General features: G+C 39.2%; 1 protein-coding gene across 11 annotated transcripts in view; it reads right to left on the minus strand.

Moving 5' to 3' along the window:
* Window positions 1-17,627, minus strand: part of PTPN4 (protein tyrosine phosphatase, non-receptor type 4) — a 206,652-nt gene that overhangs the window by 149,163 nt on the left and 39,862 nt on the right. The window lies entirely within an intron of this gene.

Here is a 17,627-nt window from a genome sequence, read left to right on the forward strand (position 1 = left end):
CGAGAGGGCACAGGCTAGGCTGAGGGATCCCACCGGTGCACAACCAGGACAGGAGAGGGATGCGGAAGGTTGGCCAGCCAGGGAGGGACCGTGGGAGGGCTCCAGGGCGTGTCCGGCCCATCTCGCTCAGTCCTGATTGGCTGGACCACAGCAGCAAGCTAACCTACTGGTCGGACCTTTTGCCCTCTGGTGTCAGCGTCGTAGCAACTGGTCGACCAGTGGAGTGTCTGCTTCCTTGTGGTCAGTACATGTCATAGAGAGCGGTTGAGCGGCCTTAGCATATCATTAGCATATTACGCTCTGATTGGTTGAACAGCCAACTGGACGACTGAACACTTAGCTATTAGGCTTTTATTATAGAGGATTCCCTATTCTGTACCTTATATCCTAGTGACTGTTTTTATAACTGGTAATTTGCATATCTTAATCTCTTTCCCTTTTGCACCCATCCCTCAAACCCCCTCCCATCTAGCAACCATCAAAATGTTCTGTGTACTTAGGAGTGTTTTTGTTAGTTCGTTTTTTAGATTCCACATATAAGTGAAATCACATGCCCTCTGTCGTTCTGTTTGACTCATTTAACTTAGCATAATACCCTATAAGTATAACCATGTTACTGAGATGGCAAGATTTCATACTTTTATGGGTAATATTCCATTGTATATATGTATAACTTCCTCTTTACCCATTTGTCCATTTTTGGACACTTAGGCTGCTTCCACATCATGGCAATAGTAAACAATGCTGTAATGAACATAGGGATGCATTATGCCTTTTTGAATTAGCGTTTTGGGTTTCTTTGGATAAATACCCAGAAGTGAAATTCTAGGTCCTTCTTTGTCTCTTATTATAGACTTTGTTTTAAAGTCAATTTTGTCTGATAAAAGTACTGATACTTTAGCTTTTTAAAATTTCCTAAATATATTTTACTTTCGGTCTGTACGGGTCTTGTACGTAGCATATGTATAGGTCTTATTTTCTTATCCATTCAGCTATCCTATCCTTTGACTGAAGCATTTAATACATTTATATTTAATGTAATTACCAATAGGTATGTACTTACTCCCATTTTGTTATTCATACTTTTTATCTTTTTCCCCCTTCTTCTTAAAGAAGTCCCTTTAACATTGGTTTGGTGGGAATGGACTCCTTTAACTTTTTCTTCTCTGAGAAGTTCTATCTGTCCAATTCTAAGTGATAGCCTTCCTTGTTGGTCCTTGCTTTACATCACTTTATATATTTCATGCTAATCCCTTCTAGCCTGCAAAATTTCTGTTGAGAAATCAGCTGACAGTCTTATGGAAGCTCCCTTGTAGGAACTGACTGCTATTCTCTTGCTGCTTTTAAGATATTCTCTGTCTTTAAGTCTTGGCATTTTAATTATGATATGTCTTGGTGTGGGCCTCTTTGGGTTTATCTTTGGGTCTTGGTGCTTCCTGGACTCATATGTCTATTTCCTTCCCCAAGGTGGAGAAGTTTTCCACCATTATTTCTTCAAGCAGGTTTTCAATTCTTTGTTTTCCCTCTTCTCCTCGTACTCCTATTATGCAAATATTGCTATGTTTGATGTTGTGCTAGAGACCCCTTAAACTATCCTCATTTTTTTTTGGATTCTTTTTTCTTTTTGCTGTTCTGATTGGGTTTTTCTGCTTCATTATCCTTCAAATCTCTGATTTGATCTTCTGCTTCATCTCCCGTTGATTTCCTCTAATGTATTTTTCATTTCTGGTTGGTTCTTTTTTATGTTTTCTACCTCCATATTTATGTTTTCTATTTCTCCGCTGAAGTTCTCACTGAGTTCACTACTTTTCCCTAAGTTTACTGACATCTTCAACCTTATAAACAGTGTTTGAATTCTGCATGTGTTAAATTGTCTCCATTTTTAGTTCTTTTTCTGAAGTTTTGTTCTGTTCTCATACTGGGACATGTTTTTCTGTCTCCTCATTTTGGCTGCCTCCCTATGTTTGTTTCTGTGTATTAGATAGAGCTGCTACATCGCCTGGTCCTGGCAGTGGCCTTATGTAGTAGGTGTCCTGTGAGGCCCAGTGGTGCAGTCTCCCTAGTTAGCTGAGCTGGATGCTCCAGTGTGTCCCTTTTGTGTACTCTCCTATTGTAGGAGAGCCTTGATTACTGTTGGCTTGGCAATGGGAAGGATTGACCCTCAAACTGAATGCTTGTGAGGACTGGCCATGACTACAGAGGAGAAGCTGTAGTGCAGGGGCTGAACTCACAGAGGATTTACTTTAGTGGGGCTCTTGTGTCTGCCAAGTTTGCCCTTTGGGTATGTCACTTGTGGGTATCTGGTGTGATCTGAAACTCACCACCAAGTGGTTTGGTTCTGGGGCCTCTTGGGAAGAGCTCTGGTATAGGCCACGTTCAGTCACTGCTTGTGTCCTGCGCAGAGCCACCTGGTATGAGCTACAAAGTGATCTGAAGTTGGTTGCCATTGTACTGGCTTGGAGGTATCTCTGAGAAAGGAGCTTGTATAAAGTTGTGGAGCCTTGACTTTTGTGTCTGTTGCACAGAGAAAAAAGACAGAAATACCTGTTTCCTGATTTTCTCCTGAAAGAGGTATATTCATAGTCTTTAAAAGCTGCCGTCTGAAGGTCTGGATTACAATTAGCCTGAATCTAGGTGTTAAATGAAAATCTCCCCTTTAGGACAATGGCAGGTCTTAGCACACCTCTAACTACTGGAAGTAGCCACTAAAAATAGGCTACTTGAGTAATTACAAAGGTTTGAGAAACAGCCAAGGCCTAGAAGAAAAAGATAAGGCTAATTTCCTTCAAAATAGAGAGGTGATTGTTTTATCTAATGCATAGAAACTAACAGAGAGTAAAGGAAAATGAAGGAATAGAAAAATATGTTCCAAACAAAAAGACAAGAAAAATCCTCAGAGAAAGACTTTAATAAGATGGAGATAAGTGATTTACCTAATAGAGAGTTCAAAATAAGTCAGAAAGATGCTCACTGAGATCAGTGAAAGAACAGATGGACATAATGAGAATTAACAAAGAGATAGACAGAAAATATTTAAAGTACCAAATAAAAGCCACAGAGCTCAAGAACACAATAACTCAAAAATACAATAGAGGGGTTCAACAACAAACTAAATGAAGAAGAAAAAAAATCAATGAACTTAAAGATAGGACAGTAGAATCAGAACAGCAAAAACCAATAATAGATACACAAAAGATAAAAAGAAAGGAATCTAAGTATATCACTACAAAAATTATCAAACCACAAAGGAAGAAAACAATTAACAAATGGTAATAATTGCATACCTATCAATAACTATTTTAAATGTAAATGGACTAAATTCTCTAATCAAAAGACACAGGGCAGCTGAATGGAGAAAAAACCAAGACCTATCTATATGCTACTGAAAAGAGACTCACTTCAGATGTAAGGAACATAGAGACTGAAAGTGAAGGAAAAAGATATTCCTTGCAAATGGAAACTAAAAGAAAGCTGGGTAGCTATACTTACATAAAATAAAATAAACCATTAGAAAAAGACCGTAATAAGAGATGAAGAAAGTCATATCGCCCTGGCCAGTGTGAATTGGTTGGTTGGAGTGTCGTCCTGTATACCAAAAGGTGGTAGGTTCGATTCCCAGTCAGGGTACATAACCAGGTTTCAGGTTTGATTCCAAGTCAGTGTATACAGGAAGCGGTCAATCAATGTTTCTCTTTCACATTAATGTTTCTCTCTCTCAAATCAACTTTTTTAAAAGTCATTATATAATGATAAAGGTATAAATCCAACAAGAGGATATAAATATGTAAATAACTATGCACCTAAATAAAACAAATATTAACAAACCTAAGGAAGAAATAGACAGCATTACATAATAGCAGGGGACTGCAATTTTCCACTTTCATATATGGGTAGACTAACCAGGCAGAAAATCAATAAGTTAATGTTAGCCTAAAACAATAGATAACAAGTGTACACTCTTGGTGGGAATGTAAATTCATGCAGTCACTATAGAAAATAGTATGGAGGTGCCTCAAAAATTTAAAAATAGAATTACCATAGGCTTCAGCAATTTTACTTCTGGTATTTACCCAAAGAAAACAAAAACACCAACTTGAAAAGATATATGTGCCACCATGTTCACTGTAGCATTATTTACAATAGACACAATATGGAAGCAAACTAAGTGTTCTTCACTTAAAAGAAAATTTGGTATATATTAAAAATAAAATACTATTCAGCCATAAAGAAGAAAACCTTACCATATGTAACAACTTGGATAAACCTTAGGGCATTATATTAAGTGAAATACGTAAGACATAGAAAGACAAAAACCATATGATCTCATTTATATGTACAATCTGAAAATAAAAAACACCACCACAAAAACAAACCAAAATGCTGAACTCATAGATACACAGAACAGATTGGTCATTGCCAGAAGTGGGAAGGTAGGGCATGGGTAAAAGTGGTCAAAAGATACAAACTTCCAGTTAAAATAAGTAACTCCTGGGGATGTAATATATAGCTTGGGGAATATAGTTAACACATTGTTTGCGGGTAGTTTTTATCGCGCGCTAACAGGTGGCTCTACTACTTACAGTCAACGTAAAACATATAAATACGTTTCCCGCATACAATGTGTTAACATTTTATACTAACAATAATTAAAGTACTGTATATATGAAAGTTGCTAAGAATAAATCTTAAAAGTTCTTGTCACAAGAAAAAATGTAACTACATGTGGTGACGGGTGTTAACTAGACTTATTATGGTAATCATTCCCCAATATATACAAGTATCAAATCATTATGTTGTACACCTGAAACTAATATGTTATATATCAACTAGAGGCCCGGTGCACAAAATTCGTGCACGGGAGGTGGGGGGGCGGGGGGGTCCTTCAGCCTGGCCTGCACCCTGTCCAATATGGGATCCCTCTCGCAATCCAGAACCACTGGCTCCTATACGCCTACCTGCCTGCCTGCCTGATGCCCCTAACTGCTCCCCTGCTGGCCTGATAGCCCTAACTGCTCTCCACTCCTGACCTGATCCTCCTAACTACCTAACTGCTCTCCCCTGCTGGCCTGATACCCCTAACTGCTCTCCCCTCCTTGTCTGATCCCCCTAACTGCCTATCTGCTCTCCTCTCCTGGCCTAAACCCCCTAACAGGCCATCTGCTCTCCCTTCTTCTCCACGTCTTCAGACACTGGTGTAGGAGTGCTGAGAGCTCCCTGCCAAGGCCCCGCCCCCATCCTGAAGCCCCCATCTCTGGGCCAGGCGGCGCAGTGGGCCGGCAGGTGCCTCCATCAGGAGCGGCCTCTGCCTCCAAGGCAGCGTGACATTAGCACTGGGCAGGCCTTTGTGCGCCTGCGCTGGGGGCGGAAGTCCCCACCCCCGTCCCCGCCCACCAGCTCCTGTGCATGCACAGCCTGGTGACCCGTCGTGACTGGACACCTTTAGGAACAATTAGCATATTACTTCTATATTATATAGATTTTAAAAATAGCTATTGTTTCTTGGCCTTTTAGCTAAGATCAAGTGTAAAAAATAGCTAATAGGAATGGGTATTTTATCATCCACTCTATCAATTCATGAAGAAGTTTCAATTAAGGCATGGAGTCCTACTTATAGTCTTTTCAAAACCAATTGCTCATTCTTTTACCTTGGTAGAGTCTCTTTTTAATTCTGTAAAACATTTCATATTTGCAAGTTAATTTTATATCTTCCAAAATGTAGCATTTGAAAAAAAGAAGGTTGTGGGATTGCCTGATTAAACTTGTTACATGGTGTTAAATGTTTATTGAGCACTTACTATGTTCCAAGCATTGTTCTAAGTCCTTTACATGTAAAAATTCACTTCATCTCCATATTAACGTTAAGATTGGCACTATTATTTCCTTTTTTACAAATTGCTCTCCTATTTCCATAGTGTAAAATTTGCTAACTTGGGCAAATCTCTTAAATATTGTTGGCTTTCCTCAAATGTTGGTGTCCGTTTTAACTGCTTAGTTGCATATCTGAAATTCCCTGTAAGCTTCTTTATGTGCCTGTCTCCTTGTGGAGAAAAGACATGATACACAGCCTGATTTCAATAGTTGGGAAGGATAAATAATCTGTGCTGACAGTAGGTTGTGGTATCTAATCTCCTGGACAAAGGTGCTTTTTTTTTTCATTTCACTGGGGGTCACCAGTCTTCTGCAGGAATTAGTTTCCCTCTGTAATTCAAGTACTCATACTTAATATTACAATTAGGGGTAAACAGTGCTAATTGCTTAACACATGGCCCATGGGTAAAGAATGAGCTGACCCACCTGGCTGCTACTTCTATGCCCAGTATACCTCCTCTCAAACACCACCCTGTAAATCTCTAGTCTGCCCAACCTCCTCATTAATTAGGTACACCCCTGGAACCACTTTCTCATTTACTAACTTTGTGATTGTTTCTCAGTAAATTGATTTTTTTTTTAATCTGTAAAACAGGAATGATAATATCCAAGTAAGTTTTCAGGATTACATTTGGTAAAAAATTAGTATTTAAGCACAGTGTTTAATACATTAGTAATTTGCACTCAGTTTGCCATCTTGCTACAGAAACATTAATTATCTGCTTTTTAAAATAGGGATGCTTAAATATTTTTAAAGAACACAAATACAGAATTTTAGGATTGTTCTATAAGCTTACCTTTGAAGCAATACATGTAACAATTATAGATATAATCATAAAAATAAATGAAAGAAAAAAATTTAGAGTCAGGGAACCAGAGTAGGAGAGCTACTTGAAACTGTGTAACAGAAAGCCTTGCCTCTGTTCACACATGCAAGGAAGCTATTAATGCATAGAGCTCATAGAAACTGTATGCTAGAGAAACACTTTTCAAACTATGTGCATCTTTAGATGTAATGTTCATCTCTTGCAAATAGCCTATAGTTAGATCCATTTTTTAAAAATTACTTTTATTTATTTATTTATTTATTTAAATATATTTTCTTGATTTTTTACAGAGAAGAAGGGAGAGGGATAAAGTTAGAAACATTGATGGGAGAGAAACATCAATCAGCTACCTCCTGCACACCCCCCACTGAGGATGTGCCCACAACCGAGGTATATGCCCTTGACCGGAATCGAACCTGGGATTCTTCAGTCGGGATTCTTCAGTCTGCAGGCCGACGCTCTATACCAGCGATGGCGAACCTATGACACGCGTCACATGCTACTCGAACTCGAGACAAAGCACCATATAACTGACCATGTCCAAAAACGAATTCAGGTAGGAATATTCCTACTCTGTCTAGAGTTTTTCCTTGTGACTTATTAATAGTCATCGCAAATGCTGGCATCACGGGAAACTCTTTGAATTAATTTAAATGGGAGGCAAGTGTCAGACAGGGACAAATCAATTCTTGGAATCAGAACAACCTCTCCTTCCACAGATCTTGTTAATAGTTCAGCTTCGATTATGTTAGGTAGCAATCTTTTGATAATAAATCTAGTACCAGTACAAAGATCCCATTTACTATTAAGATTTCTCAGTAGCATGATGATTGCACCTAATTTCAATTTTATGACACGGCATTCCCGAAGGAGTAATACTATTAAGAAATTTGATGGGAAAATTTGCCTTTTCGGCATCATCTGTTGAATCAATGGAATCAGCACTCAAAAAGGTGTGAAAAACTCCATGGAGTATATCCAAAATTTTTTCATTTAATTTATGAACGTGCTCTTTTTAGGAGAAAGAATTGCATGTTTAGATATATTTTTAATGTTATCTATAGACATACTATTTCCAAAGGTAGATTAAATAATAGATCCTTTGAAAATCATTTCACAGGGCATTTCAATAATATCCATTTCGAGAGCTTTATATGTATCACACATGCGCAAGTCAACATTTATTTTTAAATTGCAAATGCGTGTCATATGTACTGGCCAGTCGGTAGGTCACCTATCCTTTTATATATATGACTAGTGGCCCGGTGCATGAAATTCGTGCACGGGGGATGGGGGGGAGGTTCCATCAGCCCAGCCTGCACCCTCTCCAATCTGGGATGCCTGGTGCCTAACCGCTCACCTGCCTGCCAGCCGGATTGCCCATAACTTCCTCTGCCTGCCTGCCTGATTGCCCCTAACCCCTCTGCCTGCCTGCCTGATTGCCCCTAACCCCTCTGCCTGCCTGCCCGATCGTCACTAACTGCCTCTGCCTGCCTGATCGCCACTAACTGCCCTCCCCTGCAGGCCGGATCTCACACCTAACTGCTCTCCCCTGCTGACCTGATTGCCCCTAACTGCCTCTGCCTGTCTGATTGCCCCTAACTGCCCCCCCCCACCAGCCTGGTTGCCCACAACTGCCCACCCCCGCTGGCCTGGTCACCCCCAACAGCCTCCCCTGCCGGCCTGGTCACCCCACGCAGCCTGCTGGTCAGTAGTTTGGTCGTCCCTCACTAACCCCCCTGCTGGCCTTGTCCCTCCACGCAGCCTGCTGTTTGGTTATTACTGTTACTGTGACGGCGTCCCAGACGATTTGCATATTCCTCTATTATTAGTACAGATAGTATATTATTGAATACAAATTATAATAATTTATAATTATTCCTTATGCATTTGCCTTTTAAATCTTATGGGAAATATAAAGTGAATTTACAAATCAAAGTTACAATAATACCAGTTTTTGTAACTGTTCACATATGATTTTTATATGGCTTTGAGATGCTGTCTAGTGTCTTTTTCATTTCAACTTGAAGGACTCCCTTTAGCATTTACTATAGAGCAGGTGTAATAGTAATGAATCCCCTCAGGTTTTATGTCTGAAAATGCCTTAATCTAACCCTCATTTTTGTTTTGTTTTTCTAATTTTCCCCTCACTGAATTATAGAGCGAGTGGAAGGAAGGGAGGAGGGAAGGAAAGAGACAGAGAGACATCAATGTGAGAGAGACACTTCAACTGGGCTGTGGATCAAACCTGTAACTGAGGTATGTTTCCTTGAATAGGAATCGAACTCATGACCCTATGGTGTGCAGGCCCAATGCTCTACCGGTGAGCCAAATCAGCCAGGGCTCACCTTCATTTCTGAAAGACAGTTTTGCTGTGTACAGTCATGGACTGCATAATGACATACTGGTCAACAATATACTGCAAAAGTATAATGGAGCTGAAAACATTTTATCACCTAGTGACATTATTGTCATGTCACAGTGCAATACATCACTTGTGTTTGTGGTGATACTGGTGTATACAAACCTACTGCTCTGCCACTCATAAAAGGATCCTATATAATAAAAGCATTGTATGCAAATTGTGGAGTTTGACCAAGGGGAGGGGCCGGCCAGGGGAAGGGGGAGAGGGGCCCCGGTCAGGAGCGGCAGTGGCAGCAGGGGAATGGGAGGAAGTACCCGGCTGGCAGCCAGCAGCCGCTAGGGACCCTACCAGTGCACGAATTTCATGCACTGGGCCTCTAGTAGCACATATAATTATGTACAGTACATAATACTTGATAATGACAATGACTATATATTTATTATCCTATACTTTTTGTTATTTTAGAGTGTGCTCTTTCTACTTATAATTTTTTTTTACTTTGCTATAAAACAGTATGCCAACAACAGCTTCATATATCTTGTGTTTAGAGCATCTTTGTATTGGATTTTTGTACAGCAGCATGCTATACAGACTTGTAGCCTAGGAGTAACAGGCTATACTATACAGCCTAGGTGTGTAGTAGGCAGATTCTATGTTCACACAATGATGACACTGCCTAATGACATGTTTTAAGACTACATGCCTGTAGTTATAAAGAGCGTGACTGTGTAGAATTCTTGGACAACAGTTTTGTTTTGTTTTTCAGCATTTTAAACATAGCATCTACCTATTGCCCTGCGAGGTTTCTGCTGAAAAATCTGTTGATTATCTTTCTAGGTATCCCTTTATTGTGATGATTTGTTTTTGTCTTACTGCTTTCATGATTCTACCTTTCACTTCTAACAGTTTAATTATGTGCCTCTCTTTGGGTTTATCCTTTATACAGATTGGTGGGCTTCTTTTATTTGTACATCCAATAGCTTTCCTCAAATTTGAGAAAAATTTTGCCCATTATTTCTTCAAATAATCTCTCTTTTCCTCTCTGTCCTCTTTCTGAGACTGCCCTAATGCATATGTTGGTCTTCTTATGCTGCCACATAAGTCCCTTAGGCCCTGTTTACTTTTTTCATTGCTTTCTCTTTTTGCTCAATAATTTCAAATCACCTTTCTAAAAGTCTGCTGATTCTTTCTTTATGCTTGTTCAAGTCTGTTGCTGAACTCCTCCGGGCTATTTCTCAATTCAGTTATTGCCTTTTCAGCTCCAGAATTAAAAAAAAAATAATTACCATCTCTTTCTTAATATTTTCATTTTGTCTGTAAATGATTTTCCTGATTTCCTTTATTTCTTTGTCCATGATTTCCTTCAGCTCTTTGAATATATTTAAGACAGTTTTAAAATCTGTCTGTTAAGTCTGATATACATTTCTGGAGATGTAATTTGTTCCTTTGAATGGGAAATATTTCTCAGTTCCTTTGTACTTCGATCTTTTCTTGAAAACTGGACATTGAATAAAAAGCCACATCTCACTCTTCACAGACTGGTGTGGAACATGTTCACTAATTGGTGAGCCCCTGAGCCTTAAGATCAGCACCACATAAAGGCTTAAGGTCTTCTCAGGTCTTTTCTGACATTTGTTCTATCTGGACTTATATGCATCTGTTTTTTAACCCCTCATTTTCCCATCTGCTTTGAAACATCTAAGTTCCCAGGGTTTCACTTCAGCTATTTCTTGGATATTCTGGTGGATGTTCAAATGTATTCCTGACTGTAGACTCTGGTCCATGGCTCTGCAGTGACTCCTGCAGTTTTCATGTATTGCAGCTCCTGCTACTGCCTTTTGTGGCTTCCAGTCTGAGATCCAAACTATGCTGCTGTTCCCTATCTAATCTCCAAGTAAGAACAAAAGCAATCCCTGGGACAGCCAACAGATACACCAGAATGTTGCAAACAAGTTTCACCCTGCTACTGTCCCAAAGGAGGGAATAAAAAATTAGGCGGTTACCTCCTGACCATGATGTGCATACTGGGGAAGGGTAGGGTAAGTGCCATCAAACATCACAAAAATAACTGTTTGCTTAGTTGTTGAAAATCTCTGGTTTGCAGAGGTCCTATATGGTTACTATGATAAGTCTGTAGTTGCTTTTTGATATTTCTGTGTGGGAATGAGGGCCAGGATCTTCCGAGTTTGCCACCTTGCACACAATGTTCTATTTCTTGAGCTGTTTTTGTTTTCTTTTTTAATTTTCTATAATTGCTCTTTATGTTTGAAGTATTTCAAAATAAAAATGTTTGGAGTAGTAGAATTATAAAGAATACTTTATACTTGTTTGAAGAATTCATCTTTAGGGAAAACAAAGTTAAAAAAGGAAAATAAAAAGAACTTTATGATAAAGATATTATTCTGGGTCAGTAATAAAAATAAATATTATTCTAAGTAAAAAATAAAGAAATTAAGAAACATTTAAATAATGTATTATATTCAAAACCTCAAAAACTCTATATGTAAACTTCCTAATACCCTGCAATATTAAAAAATATAGATATCAAAGAAATAGTTCTTTCATGATTTTATCCAAAGCACTAAAGTAGCAACTGAGAATGCATTTCTACTCCTCAGTAACTATATATCAGTTCTGTTTGTTCTACAATTTAAAATAAATGAAATAATATAGTATATAGGGTTCCACTTTATAAAAATACAATTATTTTTTAGTCATGTGTATTGTTTTTAATCTCTATTGTTGAGAGTATTACAGATGTCCCTTTTCCCCACATTACCCTCCCCAACCCAGTTCCCATCACACCCCACGCCTTTGCCACCCTATTATCTGTGTCCATAGGTAATGCACATATGCATATAAAATCTTTGTTTAACCTCTTCCCGCCCTCCACATCCTTTCCCTCTGAGAACTGTCAGTCTGTTCCAGTTCCATGCTTCTGATTCTATTTTATTCACCAGTTTATTCTGTTCATTAGATTTCTTATTCATTTATTTTTAGAATTGTTGATATGTATTTATTGCCATTTTATTGTTCATATATTTAACCTTTTTCTTCTTCTTTCTCTTCACAAAGAAGACCCTTCAAACATTTCCTGTAATAATGGTTTGGTGGTGGTGAACTCTTGTAGCTTTTTCTTGTCTGTGAAGCTCTTTATCTGGCCTTCAATTCTAAATGATAGCTTTGCTGGGTAGAGTAATCTTGGTTGTAGATTCTTGCTATTCATCACTTTAAATATTTCTTGCCACTCCCTTCTGGCCTGCAAAATTTCTGTTGAGAGATCAGCTGACAGTCATATGGGTGCTCCCTTGCAAGTAACTAACTGTTTTTCTCTTGCTGCTTTTAAGATTCTCTCTTTTTCTTTAACTTTTGGCAATTTAATTATGATGTGTCCTGTTGTGGGCCTCTTTGAGTTCCTCTTATTTGGGACTCTCTGTGCTTCCTGGACTTGTAAGTCTATTTCTATCACCAAGTAGGGGAAGTTTTCTTTCATTATTTCTTTAAATAGGTTTTCGATATCTTGCTCTTTCTCTTCTCCTTCTGGCACCCCCATAATGCAAATGTTGGTAGGCTTAAAGTTGCCTCAGAGGCTCTTTACACTATCTTCATATTTTTGGATTCTTTTTTTCTTTTTGCTCTTCTGATTGGGTATTTTTTGCTTCCCCATATTCTAAATCGTTGATTTGATTCTCAGAATCCTCTACTGTTGAATCCCTGTAAATTATTCTTTATTTCAGTCAGTGTATGCTTAATTTCCGACTTGTCTTTTTTCATGTCTTTGACATTCTCACTAAAATCCTTGAAAGTCTCACTAAGTCCTTGAAGGTCTCATGAAAATCCCTGCGTAACCTTATAACCGTGGTTTTGAACTCTGTATCCAGTAACTTGCTTTCTTCCATTTCTTTCATTTGTGACATATTTCTGTCTCCACATTTTGGCTGCTTCCCTGTGTTTGTTTCTATGTATTGGGTAGGGCTGCTGTGTCTCCTGGAGTTAGTAGAGTGGCCTTGTGTAGTAGGTGTCCTATAGGGCCCAGTGACTCAGCCTCCCCAGTCATCTGAGCTGGGAACTCTAGGTACGCTCCTGTGTGGGTTGTGTGCACAGTCTTACTGTAGTTGAGACTTGATTACTGTTGGTGTCACTAGGAATTGACCTCCAGACTAACTGGCTGTGAGGAGCAGCTGCGACTATAGTAGGAGAGCTGCTGTGCAGGAGACACCCTTACGGAGCAGGACTTGCTTTAGTGGGGCTTTGGTGCTCACTGAGTCTTCCCCTTGAGTGTGTGGCTTATGGATGTGTAGAGTTGTAATCTTGTATGGTCTGATTCTGTCCACCAAGTTCACTGGCTTTTGGGTCTTCAGGGAAGTGTAAAGTCAGCCACTGCCTGGGGCCACCTGGCAGGAGCTACAGAGAGATCTGAAGATTCCTCTATGTGTATCAGGTTTGGAAGTGCCCAAGTGAGGCCTGGCTGTGAAGCAAGGCAGGCTGGTGCTAGTGCTAGGTCTTAGGCCTTTTATTGATAGGCTTAGGCACCCTGACCCAGCTACAGCTCGTTTGAGAGATTCTAGCAAAGTCTGAAACCTGAGCAAGGATGTGCCATTCACATGCAAAAGCCACAACACAGGGTTGGGTGGAGCTGCAAAATGAATAGGGTGGGGTCTCAGGGAATCACCAGGGCAGAGCAAACAGATATGGCTGCCAGTCAGCTCTGCGACTGGGGAGGTCCCACCACAAGAACAATGATCCTTGCGAGCACCTCCATCTGGGAGAAAGGTCCCCCTCCCCCAGTTCCTATCCCGATGCCAGACAATCCAGTTTCTCATCATATGTGTCTGGGTCCCCCAGAGCCTTGCCCTGGTGCTGGAGTGCAAAGGAAGCAGTCCTTTGTAAGTTCAGTTTATGCACCGGCCCTTTAAGAGGAAGAGCTGGGTCTCCAGCAGCCTCTGTGTTACTGAGCCCCAATCCCTGATGGTTTTTACAGCCCGTAGTTATGGGGATTGCTCTTCCTATCTCTGGAACTCTGGGCTGGGCAGTCTGGTGTGGATCTGGGACACCTTGCTCCTCACAGTCTGCCTCTGCAGAGCCTACCTCCTACTGATTAAAAAAGCAGCATGCATGGATGACAGTCCAGCCCGTTCCGCCTCTCTGCCCCTCCTATCAGTCTCAATGTGCTTTCCTCTTTACTTCTCTAGTTGTAGGACTGCCATTCAGCCAGCTTTCAGGCAGTTCTGGATGATGGGTGTTCTGTATTTTAGTTGATGTGGTTTTGAAAGGTAGCGAGTTCAGGCACGTACCTATGCTGCCATCTTGGTTCTAGGCCTCAGTCATTTGTTTACTGATAGATGTTAAGGTTAACGAAGGTTTGGCCTACTAGAAATTATACTGCTATGATAATCTGTGTATAAGATTTCTTATGCCCTGGTTGATGTGGCTTAGTTGGTTGGGCATCATCCCCGAGCACTGAAGGATTGCTGGTTCAATTTCCAGTCTGGGCACATGCTTGGGTTGGGGCTGAATCCCTGGTAGGGGGCATGCTGCAGGCAACCAATGAATGCTTCTCTCGCTCTCCCTCTCCCCGTTCCTGTATCTCTAAAAATCAATTTAAAAAACCCAGTATTAAAAAAAAAGATTTCTTATAACATGTTTTCATTTCTCTTAAATAACTCCCTAAAATTGGGTTTGCTGGGTGGTATATAGTAAATCTATGTTTAATTATTTTGTTGCTGTTGTTAATCCTTATCTGAGGATAATTTTCCCCATTGTTTTCCAGAGAGAGTAGAAGGGAAGGGGGGAGAGGGGAGAGAGAGAGAAAGAGAAACATCTATGTGAGAGACACACATCAACTGGTTGCCTCCTGCACAAGTCCCAATCAGGGGAGGGGAGCGAACCCACAACCCAGGTACATGCCCTTAACCGGGAATCAAACCCACGACCCTTCGGTGCATGGGCTGATGCTCTAACACTGAGTACACCGGCCAGGGCTATGTTTAATTTTATAGGAGACTGCCAAACTACTTTCCAAAGTGGTTGTACCCTTTTAAAATTCTACCAGCAATCCTTGACAACACCTGTTATCGTAAGATTAATTTGAACTATTCTAGTGGATGCATGCTAACATTTTGTTGTTCTTTTATTTGACATTTCCCTGAGGCATCAGAAAGTGTAGAGTCATGTAGTTTATCAGAGTGAGGATGTCTCTTTCTTTTCCAAGTTTGTTGAGAGTTTTCATTATAAATAAGTATTTAATTTTATTCTATGTAAATTATGCCTTAATTATACTGATTTTTAAAAAACTCTATAGTTAACAGCAGACTTAAAGAAACTGAAGCCTCCCCAGTTTGGCTCAGTGGATAGAGCATTGGCCTGCGCACTAAAGGGTCCCTAGTTTGATTACAGTCATGGGCACATGCCTGGGTTGCGGGCTTGATCCCCAGTAGGGAGCATACAGGAGGCAGCCAATCAATGATTCTCTCTCATCATTAATGTTTCTATCTCTCTCTCTCCCTCTCCCTTCCTCTCTGAAATCAATAAAAATGTATATTAAAAAAATAAATAAAAAGAAACACTGAATAGTTTCCTCCTAAGACAGGGGAGAAGGTTAGATAGTCTTCTCCCATCACTTTTATTCATCATTGTCATGGTAGTCTTAGCCATGTAATAAGGAATGAAAAAATAATGAGAAATATATAGACTGCAAAGGAAAAAGTGAAACTATCCCTACTCTCATATAACAAAATTTGCATTGATAATCCTAAGGGATCAGTAAAAGAAACACTAGAATAAGAGAATTTAGCAAAGTCTTAGGATATAAGATTAATATAGAATCTCATTTGTTTCCTGGATTTATTTCAGTAATACAAAGTTGATTGAAATTAAATAAATTTAATTGAAATTAAATAAATTTAATTTTCCTTAGTTTACATGATGTATGTAGAAATGTATGTAGAAAATCCTATGGAATTTACCAAAAAAATGACTATCATTAAACTGTGAGTTTATGAAGGCTGCATAACACAAAATCAATATATAACACAAATGATAGTTATTTCTATATTCCAATAATACTATTTTTATGGTTCTTCTATCTAGTTGCCAAAGACAGAATCTGAGATATTAACGCTGATTTTTCTTTTTCCCTCATGAACCTACTCTACCTTAAACATCTCCAGCATTTACTCACTTTCCTTCATCTTCATCCAATCATCATCTTTTGAGTGAAACCAGGCCCTAAAACTGAAACTAAGTCTTAATAGCCTATTTTTCTTCTTCTAGTCTTAAATATCAAATTCCTTCTGATCACTGCTGGTAATTTTATTGCATGGTTATCTCCTTTCCTCAATATGTTCATTTCTAAGACCTGTACATCTACATCATCATTTCCTGGGAAGCAACATTTTGCACAAGGGTCCCTGGTTCGATTCTAGTACATACTTCAGTTGCAGGATCGATCCCCAGCCCTGGTCGGGTGAGGCACGTGAGAGAGGCAACCAATCGATGTGTCTCTCTCACATGGATGTTTCTCTCTCTGTCTGTCCCTCTCCCTTACACTCTCTCTAAAAAATCAATGGAAAAATATCCTCAGGTGAGGATTAACAAAAAAACAAACCAAAAGAATTTTAATGATACTTTCATACGATTATTGTGATAATTTGGTTTATTAACCAGTCCACAATAGATATTTCATAAAAGTTAGTCTCTTACTCCTTTCTCTTTTTAAAAATGACTTCCAAAACTTTCCCTCAATCTATTATACATATTCAAAGTCTTGATATATTTCATATTGACAACCAGAGATGAGACACAACATTTGTGCTCTAAAGGTTCTTCTTGGACACATTTTGGCATTTCACAGATTCTTCTGAATATTTAAATACTGAAATTGTAGTGCTGTGGAAAAATTTGCGTGGAGAGAAGGAGACCCAAGTCTAGTTTCATCAATGCCATCCAGTAGCTTGGACTTTAATCTCCTTGGATTGGGATAATTTCCCATGAAAAATAAGGGTGTTAGACAAGATCATCTCTCAGGGTTTGGGTCTTTAAATTCTATAATTTGGGGGAAAGAATTAGTATCTTGGATCATTAGCAATTAGATCCTTGGGCCTGGGAATATATCTTATTTGGGAAGGAATGCTCAAGATAGAAAAATATGACTAAGTAAGAAAAAGCAGGTGAGAGCAAAAGATCATCCCAGCTCAAAATACCTCTGCTTTCCCACATTCACCCTGCTGTAATTGTTTTAGAATAGAAATGTCTTCTTGTATACAAATTTCCACAGATACTAACAGGCCACTTGCTTTGTTTTATCTATATCATCCTCAAAGCTTTCAATTAAAAAATCAGTAAATTATGCCAAAAATAAGTAATACTTAACATTTCATATTTACTTCCTACTAACCATTTATTCAGAGAGCTAAGATCCTGGCTATGAGGATGAGGGCAAGGGCGAAGGCAAAGAAGTTATTTTATCTATAGCCATCCTTCAATATGGCCTTATAAAACTAATTTCTGAAGCAGTGATCCAGCTTCCCAGTTTTTTTTAAACTATACAAAAGATGTCCTTCAAAATA

This window comes from Myotis lucifugus, unplaced genomic scaffold (genome assembly GCF_000147115.1).
Source record: "Myotis lucifugus unplaced genomic scaffold, Myoluc2.0 scaffold_247, whole genome shotgun sequence".
Classification (NCBI taxonomy): Eukaryota; Metazoa; Chordata; class Mammalia; order Chiroptera; family Vespertilionidae; genus Myotis; species Myotis lucifugus.